General features: G+C 47.9%; 1 long non-coding RNA gene across 1 annotated transcript in view; it reads left to right on the top strand.

Moving 5' to 3' along the window:
* Positions 1-929: 929 nt before the first annotated feature.
* LOC127492308 (uncharacterized) overlaps positions 930-24,637 on the top strand; it is a 29,595-nt gene continuing 5,887 nt past the window's right edge. Inside the window, exons 1-2 of the long non-coding RNA XR_007921514.2 lie at positions 930-1,001; positions 17,473-17,696. This is a non-coding gene — a long non-coding RNA (uncharacterized lncRNA). The remainder of the gene's footprint in view (positions 1,002-17,472; positions 17,697-24,637) is intronic.

The raw sequence follows: 24,637 nt of genomic DNA, 5'->3' as shown, positions 1-24,637 counted from the left end.
TCAGAAAATGGATGCTGGTGCTGCAGGTGGAAGCTTAACCGGCTACGCCACAGCACCGGCCCACCCCCAAATTGTTAGACCAAAGAGCAGGTGCTTAACACTAAAGGGCTGGTAGAGCTGAAAGGAGAGTCACCCACCTCTATATTAGGGTGAGCCTGGACTCCAGGGCGGAGGGCTCCACTCCACGTCCAAGGTGACACCTGGCACAGGGCCTCCCCGCCTCTTTTTGCTCCTGTGTTAGGATCTGGTTGATAATGTTTTGTCTCAGCTTGATGAAATCATTTCACCTGTTAGAGCAGGGGTCCTTCCCCTTCTCTGCCTTTAAAATCTCCTGTGTCTGGGAGACCTGGCAGAAGCTCCTGGCTCCCAGCTTTGGCCTGTCCCAGCTCCAGCCATTGCGGCCATTTGGAGAGTGAACCAGAGGATGGATGACCTCTCTCTCCTCTTCTCTCTCTGTAACTCTGCCTTTCAAATAAATAAAATATATGTTTTTTAAAATGTAGTTTAAACTATGAATAAAAATTTTTTAAAAAAATCACGTGTGTGCATGGAGGGATTTTTTTTTTTTTTTTTTTTTAGATTTCAGAAGTGAAGCATCTGGGACTCGAACCGGCACACTTATGGGATACAGGCACGGCAGGCAGTGGTTTAATCTGTTACACCACAGTGCCTGGCCCTTGGACAGGGCTTTTAAAAAATACTGACACAAGCCTTATTCAAACCAATTGAGCTAGGTCTTGTGGGTGGCGCATAATGTCATTGTGTGATTGTGGGTTCAATTTTATCTTTGTGAAGTCACTCAGCTTTGTTCGGCCCACTCATTGTCACCCTTCAGCTACTTCAAAATGCACCTTGGTTGTCATAATGCACTAAGAACAAGAGTTTTTATGCTTTAGGGTTGTATCCAATAAAACAGCCAGAGTTGAAGGGTTAACTGCAGCCAGAGGGGCAGGTGTTTGGAGAGCAGAGCCCTGCAGGTGATGGGAAAAATGCCAGCCTGGGTGAGTGGCAGACAGCAGGTGGCTCCACTGGGGGGCGGTGGCATTAGGAGAAGCAGGAATTGACCTCGGATAGAGAATGGCTACGGTGGGGAGCGAGGCGCAGTGTGCTCCGGGTTGTCTTACAGGCAACCCCAGAAAGTCCAGCTGTGGGGGGCAGATGGACCACTGGGGTCACTTATTTTGGGCTGCATGGTGCCTACCCCCTCAATTTATATGTTAAACTCCTAACCCCTAGGAACTCAGAATGTGACTGTATTTGGAAACTAGGCCATTTTTCCTTTAAAAAATGTATTTATTTCCTTGAAAGGCAGAGTTACAGAGAGAGGGAGAGGCAGAGGACAGAGAGAGAGAGAGAGAGAGAGAGCACGAGAGAGTGAGCAAGCAAGCAATCTTCCACCTGCTGATTCAGTCCCAAATGGCTGTAAGCCAAGAACCTGGCACTCCATTGGGGTGTCCCTTGTGGGTGGCAGGTGTCAAACACCTGGTTCCTCCTCTACTGCTTTCCCAGGCCATTAACAGAGAGTTAGATCAGAAGTGGAACAGACAGGACTTGAACAGGCACCTGGATGAGATGCTGGTGTTGTACATGGCAGTCTAACTCACTGTGCCACAATGCTGGCCCCTTGGAAATAGGACCTTTAAAGAAGAAATTGGGGAGGCTGGCGTTGTGGCATAGCTGGTAAAGCTGCTGCCTACAGCGCCAGCATCCCATATGGACACCAGTTTGAGTCCCGGCTGCTCCAATTCTGATCCAGCTCTCTGCTATGGCCTGAGAAAGCCGTGGAAGATGGCCCAAGTCCTTCGGCCCCTGCACCCACATGAGAGACCTGGAAGAAGCTCCTGGCTCCTGGCTCCAGATTGGTGTAGCTCTGGCCGTTGCAGCCAGTTGGGGAGTGAACCAGCAATGGAAGTTCTCTCTCTCTCTCTCTCTCTGCCTCTCTGTAGTTCTGCCTTTCAAATAAATAAAAACAAATCTTTAAAAAAGAAAAAAAAAAAGAAGTTGGGATTAAATAAGTCCTACGTGTGGTCCCTAATCTAATCTGACTGGTGTCTGGACACGAAGGCCTTGTGAGGACACAGCAGAAGGTGCCCGTCTGCAAGCCAAGGGGAAAGGCCTCAAAAGACCCCAGCCTGCGTCACCTTGACATTGGACCTGCAGCTTCCAGAGCTGTGAAAACTACACTTCTGTTTATGAAGCCACCCGAGCTGTGGGGTTTTGTTTGTTTGTTTGTTTGTTTTATGGTGGTCCCAACAAGCTTACACACATCTGTCAAAGGGATTATGGAGATGTGGCTGGGTCACAGCACCAGAACCTGACCCGGGTGAGAAGTCAGGCTGGAGTCCCTGATTTAGGGCCTTTCATTCTCTCATTCCATCGCAGTAGATCAACCAACCCACTGTCTGCTGGGCTGTGTTCCAGGCGTGCGTTCCAGGCTATTGCAGGAGCCTGGGCGGCAGAAGGTGTCGGTGGATGAGTTGATCTGCTCCGAAACAACTCAAGGTGGAGGTGATGCCCCTGTGTCTCCCTGGCCAGGCAGGCACCTCCTGGCAGAGGACTTGGTGCCCCGGGAGAAGGCATCAGCCTGGTTATCCCTAAGGAGTCCCGAGGATACAGATTTTCTCTTTGGAAGGAAGTAAATTTTCAGTTTCCACGGTCTTCTCTGGCACCCAGGTTACCAAACGTAGATGTTCCCCTGCATGTCTCCATGTCATGTGCGAACCTTTAACATGTCATGTTCCACTTTGTCATAACTTTATTAGCTCTTCTGAAGCATGAAGTCACTTTCCCAAACCATGTCTCAATGGAAAACTCAATCATTTCCAGGCAATCACCCCATCATCTGTGCCACTGTAGACAATCATCAGATAAACTTCCCTAATTCATACCACATCTGTTCTTCCAGCCCTAGATGACCTTGAGCATAAAAAACAACAACAAAACTCCAAATTATTTTTTTCCCCAAATGAACATCTGTCCCAAATTCCCCCCACCAATTTTCTATTAAACGAAAGACAAATTGTCAACACCGAATCAGCCAACTCTCACTAAAAGCCGGGAAGTCTCTTAAAAGCTAGCAGGGCAAACTGTCATGTTAAGAATGACAAGGAGGTCCTGGGAAATAGCTGTGTCTATATGAGCCCTCTTGAACTGTCACCAAGTTCTGGTCAGTAGACGCTGTTTGGACACAGGCAGCATCTCTCTCCACTTTATCACTGCAGAGGACTCTTTCCTCACCCTATTATTTGAAAATTAAAGTGACGTAAGAGTCCACGATAGCTCAGCTGATTCACACCTGTTTCATGTGGCAAACAGCATGGGGTGAGGGGGGGATAATAAGGCAGCCAGGCTTTGAAGTCAGACAACCCTGAGTTTGCCCTTGGATTCCCTCTCTCCTCCTAGTCCTGTAATTGTGGGCTAATCACCTTAACCTCAGTCTCATTAGCTGTAAAGTGGGAATAATAATCTTCACCTTATAGGCTTGTCATGATGCAGATGAGACCTGCATGAAAGCATCAACCACAGCATGCAGTGCAATCAAAAGCTCATTAAATAGCAGCTCTGTTTCATAGTAGCAACTAAGGATGCTCTTTTTTAAAAAATATTTATTTATTTGACAGAGTTACAGACAGTGAGAGAGAGAGAGAGAGAGAGAGAGAGAGAGAAAGGTCTTCCTTCTGTTGGTTCACTGCCCAAATGGCTGCCACGGTCCGCGCTGTGCCGATCCGAAGCCAGGTGCTTCCTCCTGGTCTCCCATGGGGTGCGGGGCCCAAGCACTTGGGCCATCCTCCACTGCACTCCTGGGCCACAGCAGAGAGCTGGCCTGGAAGAGGAGCAGCTGGGACTAGAACCCGGCGCCACATGGGACGCCGGTGCGGCAGGCAGAGGATTAACCACGTGAGCCACGGCGCCGGCCCTGGATGCTCTGACTTTTACAAAAGACTTATTTATTTGAAAGACCAGAGTGATAGAGAGAGAGAGAGAGAGAGAGATCAATCTTCAGTAGACAGGGTTGTGCAATGCTGAAGCGAGGAGCCAGGAATTCCATCCCGATATCCCATTCGAGTAGCAGGAACCCAAGTACTCGAGCAATCACCTGCCACCTCCCAGGATGTGCAAAAGGAAGAAGCTGGATCTGAAGCAGAGGAGCAGGGACTCAAACCTGCACTCTTGTATGGGATGTGGGTGTCTCAGGCAGCAGCTTAACCCACTGAGCCACAACATGGTCCTCCTGGCTTTTCTTTTTAAGGCACTTTCTCTTGCCCCACGCCAGAACACAAAGTTGAAGTAGTGGGTGTATCACTTCACCTTGGAGTAATCATTCTTAGAAGAGAACATAGAGGGGCCAGCATTTTGGTGTAGTGGATAAAACCATTGTGTGCAATGCCAGCATCCCATATGGGTACCAGTTCATGTCCCGGCTGCTCCACTTCCCATGCAGCTCCCTGCTAATGAATCCGGGAAGATGGTGGAGGCTGGCCTGAGTGCTTGGGCTGCTGCCACCCATGTGGGAGACCCAGAAGTTCCTGGCTACTAACTTTAGCCTGGCCCAGCTGTTGTGGCCATTTGAGGCGTGAACCAACGGCTGGAAGATCGTTTTGTGTGTCTCTCTCCCACTCTCTCTGTAGCTCTACCTTTCTAATAAATAAATGAGTTTTTTTTTTTTTTTTTTAAGAGAACATAGAATCAGATTTCTGAGACTCCTCCTCTCCACCCCTTTCCTACTCTAGGGTTCTGAGATTTTACATTCCAGGGAAATGAGCATGCAAGGACAGAAAAAATGACGCCACCTTTTCGGATTAGTTTCTTTGGAGACCTAGCCGTGCTGGCCCAGTGCTTCTAGTTCCAACACTGATAGGCTCGAGTCTATGCAAGAGAGCAGGGTCGGAGGAGCAGCCCTGGGAAGAGAAGGCCAGTTAACTTCATGGCTGCAAAACCACTTCTGTCTCCAGGGAAATAGAATCCGAGCAAAGGGGCATTTGACCTTTTCAAGATAGTTTTTAATGCAAAATACAAGGTATGCACATAATCTTGTTTTCTGATGAATCCTTTAAAAAATCTGGCACATTAATGACTCCACTTAAAACACCGAAGAAGAGAGCCAGGAGGAAACTTTTTCTTTCTGAACAATGACTGAGAAGGGAATTCTAATGAATATTTTGGCGCACATATCTCATTTTCTGGCTGCTTCAAAACCCAAGAGCCAGTAGGTCATAATTAAAGCCAATAATGGCAACTCCAGACAGTCCATCCAAATATTTTCCTGGTGCTGTCAATTCTCTCTATTAAATGATTTAACATCAGATTTGAGGAGTGTAGAACATACATACACACAGAGGGGAAATTAAATGTTGATATGAATGCTGGAACATGTGCTGTGAGTTGCCCCAAAAGATATTGTTTATAACATTCAGAGGAATTATAGAATGTTTTTCTTAGTAGATAATTTTAAAGGATTCTTTTCATGCAAAGAACTGTGAAGGTCATCCTTAAATCATCAGAATAAGATCATATTTTCTGCAGGAGAGAAAAAGTCAAACATTTGGGGACTGAAGCCCAACATTATGTAAATAAATGAACTTCTACCTCCAAGTGGGCTGCACCTTTCAGGAATGTCCTGCTTGATCTCCAGCAGCTGCTAATGCTGTAGATTCAATTATGCAATTGACAAAAGGCCAAAGCTTCTCACTTTTCTGTCAACTCCACGTCCAAAAGGAAAACTTACAAGTACATCTGTTTGCAAGAGTCGTTTAGGATCTTGGAAACAAGGTCTCCCATTTTGTCTTTTTTTTCCCCCCTTAACAAGTTTGTACCTTTTGAAATAACAGTACCAAATGCTGCAGACCGGCCCTCACCCCTTCCACTCCTTGCAGCAGAGGAAAAGAGAGCTTCCTCCTTGATGGCAATTGCTCAGCCCTTGTTGAAAGTGTGCCTGAGAATGTTCTGGAGCACCATTCTAGTCTGAAATAAACGGATCAATCGCTTCTTAAAGGCAGAACTGGCTTGGCTTTGCCAAACGATTCAGTAAGAGCTATGCTGTGACAATGGAGACTTTCCAGACACAACGCCCAAGTTGAGAGCCACACACAACACGAGGGTAGGGAAGACGTTTGAGGCCAAAGTGGTCTTGGCACTGACTGCTCCTGAGCACAGAGCCACAGCAACTGTGTGTGTGTATGTGTGTAGCGCGGTTATGGCTCTAAATCTTGAGGTTCCCCAGAAATCTGCTATGACGGACCCCTTTCTCTGTGTCAGCTTTCTCTGCCCCTGTATTTCTGCCACGTATGGCATTCAAGTAGGTGGGGAACATGCTGTGAGGTGTAGACTTAGTTTCTAGGCGAACTTCCACTTAATCACACTCGGGTTTTTTGAGGGCCTTGCCATTGTGAATGAGCAACACCGTGACGTTCAGCAATTGCACAGGAGCCTCAGCTGCAGCCTCCTGTGATCTGGCCACCCGGGGCAGTGATTGTCCTGCCTGGCCTGCAGACCCAGGTGGGTCTCTGGCTTGAAGCATGAGAGGATTTGTTTTTCTTTTCTTTTCTTTTTTGGTGGATTCGCTCATCCGAATGCATGGAGCTCACCCTAAGGAGCCGCTGTCCTCCACCTCCATTACAAGGCAACTGGCTGCTTCAGAGGTGAGATTACTCCCCAACACTCTTGTTTTCATTCCAAGCCTAAGGGTAAAAAATGTAAACCTTTGCTGCCACCTGCTGTTTCCTTCAAAATAAATTCCTGAAATGACTCTAGGATGGCTGTGTATTGGTTAATCTTAGCCAAGTGTCTTGAAGAATTTGGGGGGTTTTGCAAAACATGTTTATATAGTCGTATACCAGCTGGCCTGTCATGTCCTAGGGGAACAGCTAGACCACGCAGGTGGTTTCTTTCTTTCAACTCTTTAAGGCCAGCCTGCCCCATCTCTTGGTATAAGCTTGCTGTGACCGGGGGGGGGGGGGGGGGGGCAGGCTAGACGCCCTGACCCCAGATCTTCCCAGGGAACGCTTAAAGGCTGTGCCCCATGAGATCCCTGAGCAAAGTCTGGTAGCCTTGCAGCTGGGTATCTTTTCCTCATGGGCCAATGACGTCAGGAACAACCTAAGCGCAGGTAAATTCCCCAAGTACAGCCTGTTCTCTGCAGGGTGTGTCCGTGCGCAGTGTCCTTGCCAGTGCCCCTGGAAGCGCTCTTTTCAGTAGATGTGGCTGTGACCTTGGGATAAGGTTGATTTCTGGTGTCTCCACATTTTTTTTAAGCTTTGCTTTCCTTGGGGAAACTGAGGCAGATTAAGGAAGAGGAGTCCCCAGGAAGGGAAAGGCTAGCCCAACTTGAATCACTGTTATGAAGGAATACTGGAGCTCAGGTTAGATCATGAAAGGGATGAGGGAAATAGTGGCTCCTGCAGCACAGGTCAAGGGTATGGGCGGAGGGAAGGTCAGAAGTTTAGAGAAGCAGGTAGGGTCCCTTCGTCATCTGGCTGAGGCCTCCTTGTCCTGGCTATGTTAGGGTCTTATTGCTGCTCCAATAATTCCAAACCTTGGGATTTCCCTTTGCCATCTTCGGGAAGATTCATCTGTATGTAAATGAGTTCCTTTCCATTGTTGTCATTGTTGTATTTGAGAATTCCTTAAATGATGACCTTTTTATTGGCAGAGATTAATGAGTTTATTAAGTGTTTTATATAATTCTAAGTGCTTTTTGTGTTTAAAAAATGTAAGAACTGGGGACTTTCTGGGTGGATGATGAAGTGTAGAGGAAATGACCCTTGATCTTTTCTTCTATCAGAGAGAAAGCACCTGAGTGGCACCGATAAGCACTGCAGGTATGTGATGGGTCATTCCTCAGGGCCCGACGTCAAGGATGGTACATGGGAGGCTGTTTGTTGAAAGAGACCATCACTCCTTGTTCTCCCAGGAAGGCCTGGGAAGCCCTCGGGGGGAAGGGATGGGTGGGAAGCAGCATAAGGAAACCTCAGAGTTGACCAGGTGGGGAGCTGGTATGTACAGTGAGCCCCAGGAGCTAGAACGTTATGGTAGGACCCAAACTAATAGTACATGAGCTTCTCAATAAATGTGCATGACTTACAAAGTAAGTATCACTCTTGAAAAATAATTGAACAAGAAGATTATAATGAAGAAAATTCCCCTCTTTCATGTCTCCTTTCCTAAATCTTCCCATTGTTAATGCATTGCACAAGTTTGCCTATGTTTATGCTCATTTTCTTGTTTATGTCCCCGTTGTTGTCCCTTCGGCTTTCGTAAAGGCGCTGGAGAAGCTCCAGTCTGTCTGCTTGTGTGAGGAAGAGTTCAAGGAGGGGGTTGGTGGCGTACTAAGGACATATGGATATCTTCCAGTGCTGGGTGTGGGCGCTGATGGGATGGCAGCAGTGGGAAGTCAATGGGCGACCCTGAGCAGGAAGGATGGCTCAGGAGCGCTGGGCTGGTGTAGGGGTTCCAGCTTCTCTTCCCCTCCTGGAGACTCTCTCCATAGTTCTCAGGCCTTGAAGGTTGTGGGTTCATTGGTTCCTTTTTTTCCCAGGAAGGGAAGCACGTTTTTGGGAGAATAATGAGGTAGGTGCTTACTTGTGTGTTTGACTTTTGAGTAGGGTGCATCTGTTGATTCCTTGCTCCCACTAAAAACCCTATTCTCACCCAAAAGACAGAACTAGGAGCCCCCAATCTGTTTCTGCACTCCACATGGGGAAGAAAAGTATAGGAGGGGCCGACAGGACTGAAGATGACCACAGGCGGGACAGGTGACTGGTGAACCCCTTAGGAGGCTGCCAGAGTTCCAGGCTAACAAAGAGCTCACACGGCTGTGGATTAGGCTCTTGGGTGATAGGATGAAGAAGACCATCACTATTCCTGCAGCCCTGTCTTCTGATGGACACACACTCCTGCATGGTGCCCAGACACGGATGTTTCTGGAGTGTTTTAGATACTGGTTCTTGCTCCTCCTTTTGTGCCTGGTAATGAAAATGCTGACAAGAAGATACAGCAGTAGTTCCATGAGCTTAGAAAGAGCATCTCAAAAATATTACATTAGCCTTTTGTCCCTTTTGTCTGTTTTTTTCCTAGAACAGATGTAATCTTAGTCACTGCAAATTCTCTTTAAAATAGCTCTTCTAGTGAGTCACTGAAGTAAAGCTGCAGATATGGTATTGTTTTAGCCATGTCAGGCTTGAAACGTTAGCCAAGTCTGTAACTGCTCATTGGGGGAGCTGGTGGTATGCTATCACTGGGGTCTGGGGGAGGATCTCAAGGGTCCAGAGGGAAAGAAATGCCGCAGGCAGGCCGGCCAGCATCCTGCAGCTCAGAACAGGCTGTGAGCGCTCCAGTAGCAAAAGGGGCAGCCTCTATGGGCCCAGGCTCGCCTCACGACCCCGTACACGTGAAGACTCTGCCCATCACCCACCCGTGCAGATGGACAAGCTGGGGGGGAATCTTGAGCAAGTGATGCAGAAGGGTCAAACGGACCTTGTAGATGCTCCAAGGAAGAAATCCAAGCTTTAAACGGAGCATTGTGCCTTGACTTGAAAGGTCATTATCTAGTTCACACTTACATCACACTCCAAATATTGTCAGAAAATGGATAAGTTTGCCAGCACTGTGAACAGTGAAACTGCTCAAAATAGATCACAGAACTCTGCAAGGCCGGTGTGGCTGGGGCAGGCCGTGACCCTCAAACCTGCCACTTGCCTTGGGCGAGACCTCAGTGGGATGAGAGATGGCAGCTGCTTATAGGAAAATTCACACTCAAGGAACCTCAACAATTGCAGAAGCCTTTTGTATCATGTCCCTCTCTTGCTTTCTTCCACTAAGTGGAAGTGGAACAGGAAGTCCCCTGTTGGGGAGCAGCTGGACTATGGCCTCTGGATACTCTGCCCTTCCTCCTCCTATGGTGCAGCTTGGTGCCCAGTTAGCACCAAGCTGTGGTTATCAGCCTCACTCTCCTCTAGCCCCACCTCTGTTGGCTAAAGCCAGGTCACCTCCTGCCAGGCAGCTGCTGGGTGAAAGTCCAGAGCAGCTCTCCCAAATAAACAAGTCAAACAAAGGCAGTTCCCAGCAGTGGATGGGGCCGAGCTCCAGAAGTCTATTCGCAAATCTGTCCTTTGGAACCTGGAAGACATTCCCCAGGAAGAGCGATGTTATGCCTGTGGCAAGGTTCCCAGGCTAGCCCACATCACTGATTTAATCCAGAATGGATTTGGAAAGCTGTGCCCTGGAACTCACTGACAATGATAATGATTGGTAATAGCAGTCTTGTCTCTAGTTCACAGGCAAGTGCTGAGCTAGGCATGGTACCAGGTGATGCCGTCACTGTGTGGGGTGGGTGGATTCACTGGCTCCTGGATACCAATAAAGGGAATGGATCTTCCCAGCCTCAGGCAATGCCTGCTTCCCTTTCATATCTACATGCTTGAGGTTGAAGGTGGTGAGATGACTATTCTGGCTTTACTTTGGTTCCTCAAGATATCCTGTTCTAGGGCAAGGTGAGAATCCTGGCTTCACTATTACATAGATTTGTAGCCTCTCTTAGCTTGGTTTTCCCTCTGCAAAATTGGGAAAACACACAGCTGCAAGAGCCTTGGGGGTGTCTCCTACCTGTGTGTTCTCCTTCTCTTGTGAACTACCATAACTTTGGCTGGGGTACCCACATCTTCCCCACCATGGACCATTTTACCCCTGAGCCTCAGACCTAGTGCAAGTCTCCTTCCAGGCCATTATTGTAGATCCAATAATGGGTGCTGGCCTAATTCAGGCCAACGAGGTTGCAGAAGTTCATTGGTTGCTTCCAGAAAGAAGAGTTCCCTCCCTCCTGCTAGATAAGAAAAGGGATCTATGTGGTCCCAGTAGCAAAGGAAGCTTCCCCAGAGACTAGACTTGGGGCCAGCCCTAGGTGGCAGATCTCGTCTGTTGGGTGGCAGAGTGGAGAGATGGAAAGCAGAGGATTCTTTGCTAAAGCAGTTTAACTTCTTCGTCAGCCCATCCTGATGCCCATTCTACCTTTGCTGTCTCCAGGATTTTAAGCCAATCATTCCTCTCACTGTGTATGCCATCAGAGTGAGCTCCCTGCTTTGGCAGGCATCTTAACACACAGTTGACTGTGGCTGTTACCTAGTCGCACAGTGTTCAGCCCAGAGCTGGGCTAACAGGTGTAGCCCCTACCCTTCCAGTCCCAGAGTCTCAGTGGAAGTAGCCTGTTTCTCAGGCCTTTCTGGTGAGGGTGTGTGTGTGTGTGTGTGTGTATGTAGACCTGTAGACCCTGACTGAACTGTAGTCTGGTTTGGGGCTTCGGCTTCTTGCCTAGGTGGGGAGGTGACCCCTCCAGACCACTTCTAGTTTTTAGGGTCAGCCCCTTTGGAGGGAATGGGCCTTGTAAACCTGGGGTTTTGCTAGCTCCTGGGCAGGCTATGCAGTGAAGAGTGTTGTAGGGCAAAGATGGAATGAAGAAGAGAATGCAGATTTGCTGGAGCAATACCAAAAGGACCCGCCTTTGGGATCAGGGTTACTGCTTTCCTTTCCTCATTTGTCTCCTCTCCTCCATATATATTTCCTCATTCCTGATTCTTACTTGGGCTAAAGACAAAGGGGAAGTCAGATTTGGGATGGATCCCTGGCAAGGAAGAAAGGGGAACTTCTGTGAGTTAACTCCGATGACTTCCTTGCACTTTAGTGTAGCCGGGATCTCGGTTTTCAGACTACTGGTGGATTTAGGCTCCTATAGGCAGTTGGGCAAGCTGATTCCTTGGAGCCTTTGCCATGAAGAACAGGAATCTAGGCAGGGCGGCCTGGTTCAAGGACAAAGGGTTGTATTGTGACCAGTGGGAAAGAGGAATCATTTGGAGTGCACGTAGATTTCTGGTCATTTCATGATTCCCAGATTTAGGTCCAGGTCCCCAGGGGGAGGAGATAGCAATAAAGGCATAAGTTAAAAAATAAATAAAAAAAAGCTGATGAGATTGAAATCTCAGTAGGGAACCTGGTTCTTATGACGTTACTGCTTTCAATATCCATTCAATCTACCCAGCATAAGAAGGGTGGAGCTCATGTGACCCGTTTTTGCACACTGCTTCTGTGAGTTTGCTAGCACGTAGGATAGGAAGGGAGTCTGAGAAAACATGACTTCACCGAAATGGGTCAAGGGTGCCATGTTCTGACAGTGAAATGGACGCCTCGATGTGAAAAATAGAATTCTAGTGTGGTCTGCCTGGAACAGGATTGAACTGCCACCCTCTTATCTGGACGCGAGATTTATGGCTGTGGTCAAGAATTGCCTGGCCTTTGTTTTTATCAGTCACATTCCATTAATGCCTCATAATGAATCCATGGTCAATTAAAAACCCAGTTGTGTTTTACATGAACTGCTGCCAAGCCAGGAATCCCTATGAATTTGTATTGTTGATATTTTTTTGGCGGGGCGGGGGGTGGGGTGGATTACAGAACTTTACAAGGATTCTAGCTGAATTTCATGCAGTTTAGTTTCTTTTGTGTCTTGTGTCTTTTACTTACAACGTTTTACTCTCGACTTTGGCTTATCTCCCTCATTCAAGTCATATGTAAACAAGCTGACCAGGGAAGGGAATTAAAGGGGTGCTTATGACTCACGTGGGAAGCTTCCTGCTGTTGGACACCCAATGATTGATCAACCCTCTGTGGGTCTGGTCACGCAGTCAGCTGCAAAACCACCTCACAACACCTTGCCACCTCTGACCCTCCTCCCCTTATCTATCCCGGGGGAGGCGGGGGCATGAGGTGCATTGTCTGACGCCCCAAAGAAACCAAGTTCCATGGCCTTGGCATTTCCGCCCCTGGCCATCTGGCACCATCCCAGTGCCTTGTGCGTTGTAGGCCCTCAATAAATGTGTGTTGAATTAAATTGGATACTGTGAATCATCACACCATAACCATATATTTTCAAAAAAGGAAGCGATTTATGATTCACAAGGAGCCCTGTGGGTTCCTAGTGCTCTTTCCAGTCCTTTTGGTTGTTTTTAATTAAAATGTGAAATGTTACACATTATGGGAAAACAAATGTAGACTATGACAGACAATATTACGGCAATTATTATCATTGTTGATACCTACTGTTGTAATTGTTTCTTTTACAAAAAACAATTGTAGGTTGCTTTTGTTTAATCTACTTTGGCTGCCTTTTTATGACAAATGCCTTTCTATTCAGTTGTATGGACCGCAATCTCTCCTAAGTGTTTTAACAAACTGTTTAAATTCTTTTTTTTTTTTTTAAATACTTTACTTATTTGAAAGGCAGAGTTACAGAGAGAGAGTGAGAGAGAGAGAGAAATAAAGAGAGTGAGAGATTGATTTTCCATCTGCTGGTTCACTCCCCAAATGGCTGCAATTGCCAGAGCTGGGCCAGTTTGAAGCCAGCAGCCAGGAACCTCTTCCAGATCTCCCACATGGGCGCAGAAGCCCAAGCACTTGGTCCATCTTCCACTGCTTTCCCAAGCACATTAGCAGGGAGCTAGATCAGAAATGGAGCAGCTGGGGCCCAAACCGACATCCATATGGGATGCCAGTGTCACAGGCGGCAGCTTCCCCCACTACGCAACAGTGACGGCCCCAAAAACCTGTTTCAATTCTGTAGGTACTGACAGCACAGTCACTTGTTTTCAAATTATGGTAGTGATATATTCTTCGTAATACATATTGAACATTTACCACATGCTAGATCTTGGGTCAGAACAGTGAGGAATTAAAAAAAAAAATTGGTCAAAGCCCTGGTTCCTATCAGAGGCTTGGATCCTAATAGATATCATGAATGAGCACATTTATCTAAGGGGGCAGGCTCTGTGTATTAGGGACTGCTACAGAGGAGTGTGCCATGTGCTCTGGGACCTGGTTAAATGCAAAGGATGGCAATATTTCTTTCTCTCTCTCTCTCTTTCTCTGAGGCTCCCCAGAGCTTGGCTAACCAAGAGGTTTCAGGCAGCTGAGGCTCTCAGCACAGCTCAAGTTCTTCTACTCTTAGACCTAGGACACTAAGACGGATGGGCTCTCTACCTTCAGGCAGCTCCCACATGAGCAGTGTGGGAGAAAGGGTACTCTCTCTGGCGTTCACTCCTTTGTCTAGTGTCCTCCTCTTGAGTGTGGCTGTGGCCTGTGACTTATTTCTAACCGGCAGGATGCAGTTAAGGTCAGAGAAGGTGTGTGGTTTTGTTCGTTGTCGCTCCCCCTCTTCATGGAGGAACGACACTAAACCCTGCCTAGGCTTCATATCCGAGTCACGGCACCATTATGTCGCTCCCCCTCTTCGTGGAGGAATGACACAGGACCCTGCGCTGTTCTTTTGTCTGCTCGGCCCTCCCCGGGTTTGCTGCTGGTTCTTCCCGGGTTGGCTACTGTCCCTTCCACCTCTGTGGAAGGGCGGTTCCCCCTGGCCACTTTCCCCACTTGCGCAGGGGAGCGGCACACCGCCGGCCGGCTCTCTCGGGGGCTGCACAGGTGTTTCTTCAGATAGATGTTCCTGGTGCATGTTGTCTCTCTCCTCCTTTATAGTCCTCATCCACCAATCCCAACTCTGCTACCCACACGCCGAGTACGCTGCTCTCCTCCAATCAGGAGTAGGTCCTACAGTTTATTGGTTGAACTGCAGGCAGCTGTGTAGAAGCTGTTTCTCCCTTCTCAGCGCCATACTGTGGGAGAGCAGATGCATAGAATAAGTCTTAATTCCAGTAACTTAGTCTAGTCCGAGTTGCTCCCCACAGTTCATGTTGTGTGTGATCCTAGTCCTGGCATCTCGACTGTTCTCTTAGCTTGGAGGACGCAAATGGCCGTTTGGTGAGCCCCATGTGCCCAGGGGTTGTGGGCAGCTTCTAAAAACTGAGGGTACCACAAAACCAAAGCCCGGAGCCCTACAACCCCAAGGAGCTGGACTCTGCCAGCTAGCTTCCGGGTGCGTCTGAAGCCTCAGAGGAGACCGCAGCCCTGGCCCACACCTCGATTACAGCCCTGTGAGACGCTCAGCACGAGGTCCAGCTACGTTGGGCCTGAACTGGTAAACCACTTAAGCTGAGATCATAACTGTGTGTCGAAATGTGCAGCAATGGAATAACTAATGCACCGATGCTTAGTCTTCTGCCTTCCATATGAGCTGCAGGAGAAAAAGATGGCCACAGGGGCAAGAGGCTGGACGGGAACCTCCGCAGCGTCTATGGAGAGGAACAAGTGACTATGTGAAGGTCACTGTGTTCACCCATCCATGCATGCGTTAAAGACACAGCTGGAAGTAGACAGACCCCTGCAGGCACATTATCCGGCAGGTTCCAGGAAAGGATGTTGCTGCAGGCTGAGCTCTGCTCTCCCTTCCCGCCCGCCAACTCACGTTGACGCTCTAACCCCCAGGACCTCAGAGCACGACTGTATTTGGAGACAAGGCTCTCAAAGAGGAAATGAAGTTAACTGAGTTAGAGTGAGGTCCTTAGGGCAGGCCCTCGTCCAACCTGACTGGTGTCCTTCTGAGTAAAGGAGATTAGCACGTTCAGAGAGACCCCAGGGATGTGCGTTCCAAGGAGAGGCCAAGTGAGGACGCAGGAGGAAGGTGGCCGTGCGAGCCAAGGGGAGAAACCAAACTTGACCTTGGGCTCCCAGGCTCAGAGCTAGGAGAACATCAGCTTCTTGCAGTGTAAGCCTTGTTTGCCTATTGTGTTATGGCAGCCCAGCAGACTCCCAGCGAGAGGAACTCTTTCAAAATCAACATGGGAGGTGGAGCAGAGGTTGGAGGTGGGGGCTGCCACCAGCACAAAAGTGTGCGAGGAGGCACTGCTGGGGCTGGGACCTGAGGCCGGGATGTGCAGCAGAGGCCTCTTTAGTTGGCTGTCTCCTGACCATCCCCCTGCCTCTCAATACTCAGGTGAGCAGGCACCGGGAGCTGAGGTCAGGCCATGACACCGAGGGCCAGCAAAAAATGGCTGCAGCATGACACCTTCCAATCCACTGCTACTCCTGAAATGGCTGCAACAAGCTGGGGCTGGGCCAGGCATTAGCCAGGAGCTCAGACTTCCATCCAGGTCTCCCACGTGGGTGCACCTGGGCCATCTTCCATTGCTTTCCTTGGCACATTAGCAGGGAGCTGGATTGGAAGCAGAGCAGCTGGGACTTGAATTTTCACTCCAATATGGGATGCCAGTGTTGCGAGTGAAGGTTTAACCTGCTGTGCCACAAAGCACCCCCGCCCCCCCCAGTGGCATCTTAAATGTTAGGCCAAACACCTGTGCTCACACTTTCATTTCATTTTTTTTTTTTTTTTTTTTGACAGGCAGAGTGAACAGTGAGAGAGAGAGGCAGAGAGAAAGGTCTTCCTTTGCCGTTGGTTCACCCTCCAATGGCCGCCGCGGCCGGCGCGCTGCAGCTGGCGCACCGCGCTGATCCGATGGCAGGAGCCAGGAGCCAGGTGCTTTTCCTGGTCTCCCATGGGGTGCAGGGCCCAAGCACTTGGGCCATCCTCCACTGCACTCCCGGGCCACAGCAGAGAGCTGGCCTGGAAGAGGGGCAACCGGGACAGAATCCGGCGCCCCAACCGGGACTAGAACCCGGTGTGCCGGCGCCGCTAGGCAGAGGATTAGCCTAGTGAGCTGCGGCGCCGGCCTCACACTTTCATTTCATTTCTTTATTTTTAAATATTTATTTATTTATTTGAAAGGCAGAAATACAGAAAGAGGAGAAAGAAAGAGATCTTCCATCCTCTGGTTCACTCCCCAAATGGCTACAATGGCTGGGGCTAGGCCATTTGGAAGCCAGGAGTCAGGAGCTTCTTCTGGGTCTCCCATGTGTGTGCAAGGGCCCAAGCACTTGGGCCATCTTCTGCTGCTTTCCAAGGAGTATTATCAGGGAGCTGGATCAGAAGTGGAGCAGCTGAGACTCGAACTGGCACCCATATGGAATGCCAGCACTGTAGGTGGATGCTTTACTTGCTAAGCCACAGCACCAGCCCCAAATTTTTATTTCTTACAGCAGTTTTGAATATATAGAAAAACTGGGCAGACAGAACAGAGTTCCCATACAGTCCCTACAGTTTTCCCTGTTACTAATATCTTACAATAACTTAGCACATTTGTTACAATTAATGGACATACATTGATACATTGATATTATCTACGTTGATAGTAACTAAGGTCCATGGTTTTTAGTTTTTACCTAATGTCTTTTTTCTGCTTGAGGATCTCATTTGAAATGCCACGTTAATTAAATCCTCATGTCTCTTCTGGCTCTTGGCTGACAAGACAGCTTCTTAACACTTTCCCCTCCTTCCTTCCCTCCCTCCCAGTCTCTATTTCTCTTTCTTTGATAATCTTGACAGGTTTTGAGATGTACTCATCAGGTATATTGTAGGATGCCCTTTGATTGGAATTTTTTTCTGATGTTTTTCACATGATGCTGGAGGTTGTGGGTATTATTGGGTTTTAAGTGTAATTTTTTTTTTAATTTTAATTTTTTTTTTTTTTTTTTTTACAAAAGGGATAGGAGCCAACGTGGAGCGTCAACCAGACTAAGCTTATTAAGTCAACGACTTTCCATGCGCAAGCACCGCTGTGGCTTTATCATCACAATCACCAACAGCACAGAACAACTCACTGCGTACTGCAGCCTGGACCCAGCCTGACTCTGACTGCTCCGCTTGACACTTTCTTCCTTGCTCTTTCGTTTCCAGCCCTACTGGCTTTTGTTTCCACTTCTTGAAGGTGAGAGGTTGGTTACCTCCAGGGCATTGCCATCCTTTTTGCTCTGTGGATCCAGGGAGAAGATGAGCTAGGTTTGAACTGGAGGAGGAGGGGACAGATTGACAAGCTATGTGTGATAGAATTGATGTGATTGTGACTGGAGGTATGCAATGAAAGAAGATTAGAGCACAGCTCTGAGTGTTGTAGTTCAAACAACTTGATCAGTGGTCATTCCGTTCACTGGGATGGGGGACACAGGCGTTAGGAGGGGAACATCATGAGATCACTGTGACATACTGAGTTGGACTTGCCCGTGGGACGCGGAGGTGTTCTTTTCCAGAAGGAAGTTGGAAATCATGAGTCTTAAGTTCAGGAGGAAGATTGGAATACAAATAACTGCCAAACAAGAGATTGTAGCGGGGGCTCTGATTATTAATTCAACTGGGATAGACCCAAGGGACATATTTGCAGTAATTCAAACCCTTGGCAGTAAATAGTTTAATGTGAAGTTCAGGTCAGCACAGAAATTAAATTTATTTTGGAGACTCTCAGGCAAAAGGAGGCCAGGACTTTGGGGAGGATTTTGTGGTCATCCCACACTCCGAGCTTAAGCTAATCCTCTTTTCCGCTGGTCCGAAACTTTGGGACTTGAAAAGGCTGCGTATTCACCAATTACTGAAGCCTCTGAAAAGGTAGCAGAGCTATCTGGGGCTTGGATAGCATGAGTGGAAAATTGAGTGGTGGGCAGGCCAGGGTATGATGAAATTGCTCCCAGGTATGTCTTCATAGCACTATGTTTACATTTTGAAAACTTAGAAAAGTAGTACTTTGATTCTCAGCAGACGCTGTAGCTCGGTTCACTCAGCAATCGTTGCAACTGCCTTGTCGCCTGCCTTCTGCTACAGAGGCTGCCAAGTAACACGTGCTGATCCCATGGCCATGCAATGCCACTCGGGCTCTTAGACCTCCCTGAGGTCCGCTTCAATGTCTGAAGAAAAAGGCAAAGATGGGTGAGGAGAAGCCTTTCCCCCTCTGCCTACCGTCTTCCATCACGGAGCTTAGATTCAGTGCCTATGGCAGCAGCCACTACGTTGCTGAGAGAATGAGATTGAAAGCTGGGAACCGAGGGCGAGAAGGACAGAAGGAGACAGCGATCTCCACTGTCTGAGGTCACCCTCAGCAGGGGCGCAGGTGTTGGTCCACCCCCTTCTGGGTTTTGTGTTATGTCATAAAAAGGAAGGAAAGAAAGAGGGAGGGAGGGAAGGAGGAAAGTAAGGAAGGGAGAGAGGAAAACTGGCTCTCCAGCTTAGCTGCCCGTGGGGATCGCCTGTGGCGTTTTCAAGGTCCCAGTGCTGAGATGGGCCTGTAAGTTGGATAGCATAGGAATTTCTGGCAGTGGCTTCAATGATTTAAAGCTTCCCAGTTGATCCCAATGTGTAACCCAGAAAGAGAGCCAGTGGCCTGAGCCAGTTTGCTGTTACTGCTTTTGGTTACTCCCAGCTGGGCATACTTGTCTGCAAACTGTAGTCGAACAAAGCATACAAGTTCTTCCATTTCCAACCAGCCCCACCTGGGGAAATCACACCCCTCAGAGTGCTGAGCCCTTCTTTCCTTCTTTCCTTCCTTCCTTCCTTCCTTCCTTCCTTCCTTCCTTCCTTCCTTCCTTCCTTCCTTCCTTCCTTCTTTCCTTCTTTCCTTCTTTCCTTCCCTCCTTTCTTTTCTTCTTTTTAGACTTATTTATTTATTTGGAAGGCAGAGTTACAGAGATGCAGAGGCAGAGAGAGATCTTCCATCTGCTAGTTCACTCCCCAAGTGGTTGCAATGGCTGGAGCTGTGCTGATCCAAAGCCAGGAGCCAGGAGCTTCTTCCGGGTCTCCCATGTGGGTGCAGGGGACCAAGGACTTGGACCATCTTCTTTTTTTATTATTTAAGATTTTATTTATTTATTTGAAAGGCAGAGTTACAGACAGTGAGAGGGAAAGACAGAGAGAAAGGTCTTTCTTCTGTTGATTCACTCCCCAGATGGCTGCAATGGCTGGAGCTGTGCTGATCCAAAGCCAGGAGCCAGGTGCTTCTTCCTGGTCTCCCATGTGGGTGCAGGGGCCCACTCACTTGGGCCATCTTCTACTGCTTTCCCAGGCCATAGCAGAGAGCTGGATTGGAAGTGGACTCGAACCAGCATCCATATAGGATGCCAGCACTGCAGATGGTGACTTTTCCCTCTATGCTACAGCACCAGCCCCTTGATCCCCTTTCAAAATGTCCTCTAGCACATATAAATGTATATTACTTTTCAATGATTAAAGTTCTTCCAGGGGCTACACAAGTGAGACCAGAGAAGTGACATTGCCACATAGCTTGGAAGAACCATGACAATGTTGACTTCAGCTTTTCTGTCTCCACAAACCACTAGTGTACCTGGAAGTTGTCAATATTTTAGCATCCACACTATACCTCCAAGCCTGCCTTTTGTACTTGGAAATAGCAGAAATATGCTTCACTGATACCATTTAGTATTTTGTTTCAAATGTTTAAAAATTATATATAACATTTTTGTCTATGATTAATAATTTATGAGACACAGAAGATGTTGGGGAGAGAGAGAGAGAGACAGAGAGAGAGGGAGGGAGAGAAAATCTTCCATCACTTCCCAGGTGGCCACAATAGCCAGGGCTGAGCCGGGTCAAAGCCAGGAGCCAAGGGTTTCATCTGGGTCTCCTACATGGGTCGTAGTTGGCCATCTCCACTGCTTTTCCCAGGCCATTAGAAGGGAGCTAGATTAGAAGTGGAGCAGCCAGGACACGAACTGGTGCCCACAGAGGATGCCGGCATCACAGGCACTGGCTTTACCCACTATGCCACAATACGAGCCCCATCTTTGAGTTCTTGCCTCAAGTTTCAGTGGTTTGAGGGTAGATTCTGTTGAGAAAACATTAAAGAAGAAGCATTATATTTAAAAAAAATTATTTGAGAGGCCAGTGTGTGGTGGGTAGAGCTGCTGCCTGCAGAGCCAGCAACCCCTTTGGGCGCTGGTTCAAGTCCCCTGTATGGGAGACCTGGAAGAAGCTCTGGCTCCTGGCTTCAAATCAGTGCAGCTCTGGCCATTGTGGCCATCTGGGGAGTAAACCAGCAGATGGAAGACCTCTCTCTCTCTCCCTCTCTCTCTGCCTCTGCCTCTCTGTAACTCTGCCTTTCAAATAATTAAATAAATCTTAAAACAAAATTTAAGAGGAAGAGAGACAAGAGAAACAGACAGAGACAGTAACTCAGTAAACAGTCTGCTGGTTTACTCCCCAAATGCCTGTAACAACTGGGACTAGGCTGAGCTGGGAGGGAGCTCTCTCCAGGTCTCCTAAGAGGGTAGCAGGAACCCAATCACCGGAGCCATCACTGCTGCCTGCAGGATCTACACTGGCAGGAAGCTGGAGGTAAGAGCCAGAGTGGGTTATTGAACCCAGATCCTCCAATGTGGGACAACAGCCTCTTAACTAGTATCTTAACCACTTGGCTAAATGTGTGACCTTGTTGTTTTGTTTCATTTTAAGCTGCAAATCCACAAATCCCTTTGAGCTCCAGGAGAGGTTGAAAGTGATACATGATAATGTTTTCAGCCGCCCTAGTGTGCCTGATAGCATATCTGAAAATGTGCATAAAAATAATCCTCTGTAGAAAAGATTTAGGCCCAGGATTAGGATTTCTGGAGCAACAGAGCATTAATTTTGTGAGTTTACAATGCAACCTAAAAACTTATGCTGATTTGTTGCCCATGGGAGGCAGAATTGCATGACAGGTTCTAGAATGAAAAGACGTGGGTCTAAATTCCAACTCTTCTACCTAATGGCAGTGTGACTTGGGCCAGATCACTAAATCTTTGTATTTCAATTTTCTCATCTATAAAATTGGGATATTATTGTGAGAATTAGAAGATAACACATGTAAAATATTTAGAATTTTGTCTGGTACACATTAAATATCAGTTAAATATTATAGCTATTATGATTATATTCATTTGGATACATAATCCTGATTCCCTCTGCTCCAAAGTTAATTTCCTTTATATGAGTTCCTCCTTTCCCCCCAGACCATCAGCTGGCGTGGCATTTCCTCTCGCCCCCTTGATTTCTGCTGAATTCCTTGTTGAGATCTTACCGTGAGCATCTCATGTCCCTTCTGTCCTCCTCTGCACACTCTTCCTTGACATGCAGTTGTCACCGTTGGCTGAATGACTCCCGCAGCTGGATCTCAGTCTCAACCTTGTTTACACACATTCCTGTGGCCTTCAGGACACAGCCATTTATACGCCCGTAACATTTTATCCCCTAAACCCGTGTGCCCCCTGTTTGCAGGGAATGGCACTGTTGTTCACATCCAGTGATCTCAGGCCTGGTGAGATCCTTTGACTCCTCCCTCTCCCATCTGTTAAGCGGTCTTATCGGTTGTGTCTTGGATCTTCCCACTTCTCCCCCTCCCCTTTGCCACAACCCTAGTGTAGCCACTGTTGTCTACCTTGACTACTGCAGTAGCCTCCTGCTCCCTAACCTTCACTCTGTAGCTTTAGTAACATTTCAAAACTGTAAAACTGTCATGTTTTTGCCTGCTTAAAACTCTTCAGTGTCTCCAGTGTTGTCCTTAGGATAAAACACAAATTCCTTAGCAAAGTCTGTAAGCCCTTTTATGATCTGACCCATACTTAGCCTGCAACCTCATCTCTCGCCCTTCCCTTCTTTATAGTCTCGGGTCCAGACTTACTGTGCTGTGTGCCATCTCAAGGCCTCGTACTGGCTGTTCCCCCACTTGTAGCTCCTCCCGCTTGTCACCACCCTTTGTCCTGCCCCGCTTTGCCTAACTGCTGCCTCGGTTCCAAGATCATGTCCTCCCAGGAAACTTCATGTGACTCCCATATCTCCTGTGTATTCTCGTAGGACCTGGCTCCTTTCTGCCCACTTACTTGCACTGTATTGTAACTGTTTATTGATATCCCTACTATTGGAACATACAGAGAAAGCTTGAGAAAGACAAGGTGTGTGTAGTGTAATCAGTACAGACTCTATCTGCTTCTATCACATCTTCTGGGGTAAGGAAGAGTACCTGATCCAAGCTGGAGAAGTCATGCTTTTTTTGTTCTTTTTAAAGATTTATTTTTTAAAAAGTTACGGGGGTGGGGTGGGGTAGGGAGAGAGAGAGACAGAGAAGGAGAGAGAGAGAGAGAGATCTTCCATCTGCTGTTTCTCTCCCCAGATGGCTGCAAGCCAGGCTGAAGCCAGGAGCCAGGAGCTTCATCTGGGTCTCGTATGTGGGTGCAGGGGCCCAAGGACTTGGGCCATCCTCCTCTGCTTTCCCAGGTGCATTAGCAGGGAGTTGGATTGGAAGTGGAGCAGCCTGGGCTTGAACTAGTGCTGATATGGGATGCTGGCTTTGTAGGTAGCAGTTTAACCCATTAAGCCACCAGCCCCAATCAATCATGCTTTAAAGGTTGTGGTAGGATAATGATAAAGCACAATGGATGCTAGGTTCAAATCCCAACTCTTCTCTTTAACAGAGTGTGAACATCATTGTGTGTGTGTGTGTGTGTGTGTGTGTGTTTAAGGCAGAGTTAGAGAGCAAGAGAGAAGAAAAAGGAGAAGGAGGAGGAGGAGAAAGAGAAGGAAGAAATTTTCCATCCTCTGGTTTATTCCTCAAATGATTGCAATGGCTGGAGCTGGGCTGATCTGAAGCCAGGAGCCAGGAGCTTCTTCCAGGTCTCCCACATGCGTGGCAGTAGCCCAAGCACTTAAGCCATCTCTGCTGCTTTACCAGGCACATTAGCAGGGAGCTGGATTGGAAGTGGAGTAGCTGGGACTTGAACCAGTGCCCATATGGGTTGCTGGTACCACAGGTGGCAGTTTACCCACTATGCCACAATTCTGGCCCCCACTGTGGTTGTCTTTTCACCTGTAAATGTGTATTATAACAATAATATCAGCTACCTTATGACTGATGCATCTTGAAGAACAACAGTGACAGCATGATTGTGAGTCACCAAGGTACCTTGGCCATCATGAAGCAGGTGTTGTTTGACTTCCTATGCTATAAAGCCAGCTATTCATAGCAGCATTTCATTATCAAATGGAATTGTTCTATTTGAGATCAGGCTCAAGCAAGTCCTGAAGGCACAAGTAAGTTGCATGAGCAAATAACACCAATGCCTGTGGCTCATGCTCCTATCAAATTGCCCCTTCTCTCCCAAACTTATATGTGGCTTCTGGATAAGTTCTCTGTGACAAGTTTGCTGAGAAGGAGAAATTCTAGGCCTTGTTTGCAGGTGGTTCTGTGTTGTATGTTGGCACTGCTCAAAAATAGTTGTGGGGCTGGTGCTGTGGCATAGTGGGTAAAGTGCCGGCATTCCATATGGGCTCCGATTCGAGTCCTGGCTGCTCCATTTCTGATCCAGCTCTCTGTGATGTCCTAGGAGGGCAATGGAGGGTGGCCCAAGTTCTTGGGCCCCTGTATCCATGTGGGAGACCTGGAGGAGGCTCCTGGCTCCTGGCTTCAGATCAGCACAGCTCCAGCCATTGTGGCCAATTGGGGAGTGAACCAGCAGATGGAAGACCTCTCTCTCTCTCTCTCTGCCTCTCCTTCTCTCTCTGTGTAACTGTAAATCTATAAAAAAAGTAGATGGTTATAGCACCATAGTCCCACCATGGGGTGGCTTTGAAAAACAGAGGTGATAAAAAGTTCTCCTGGTGGGCAGTGTGAGTCTATATTGACTCAGCAGTAGTAGTTAATGGTTTTGCTGGATAGTCAAGACTTGTGGAAAGATAACTATTGGGAAACAGATGACAAAGAGGTCTCGGAAAGAGGAATGTGGTAGAACTCTCTGAATTTGAACAGAATGTGTAGACACCGTGTCTCATGTGATTACTGAACAGTAATCTCCCCAGGAGAGAATCTTAATGAGCAGGTAGGTGAGATGAACTATTTTG

The sequence above is a fragment of the Oryctolagus cuniculus genome, chromosome 1, assembly GCF_964237555.1.
Source record: "Oryctolagus cuniculus chromosome 1, mOryCun1.1, whole genome shotgun sequence".
Taxonomy (NCBI): Eukaryota; Metazoa; Chordata; class Mammalia; order Lagomorpha; family Leporidae; genus Oryctolagus; species Oryctolagus cuniculus.
This window is presented reverse-complemented; position numbering and strand designations above follow the sequence as displayed.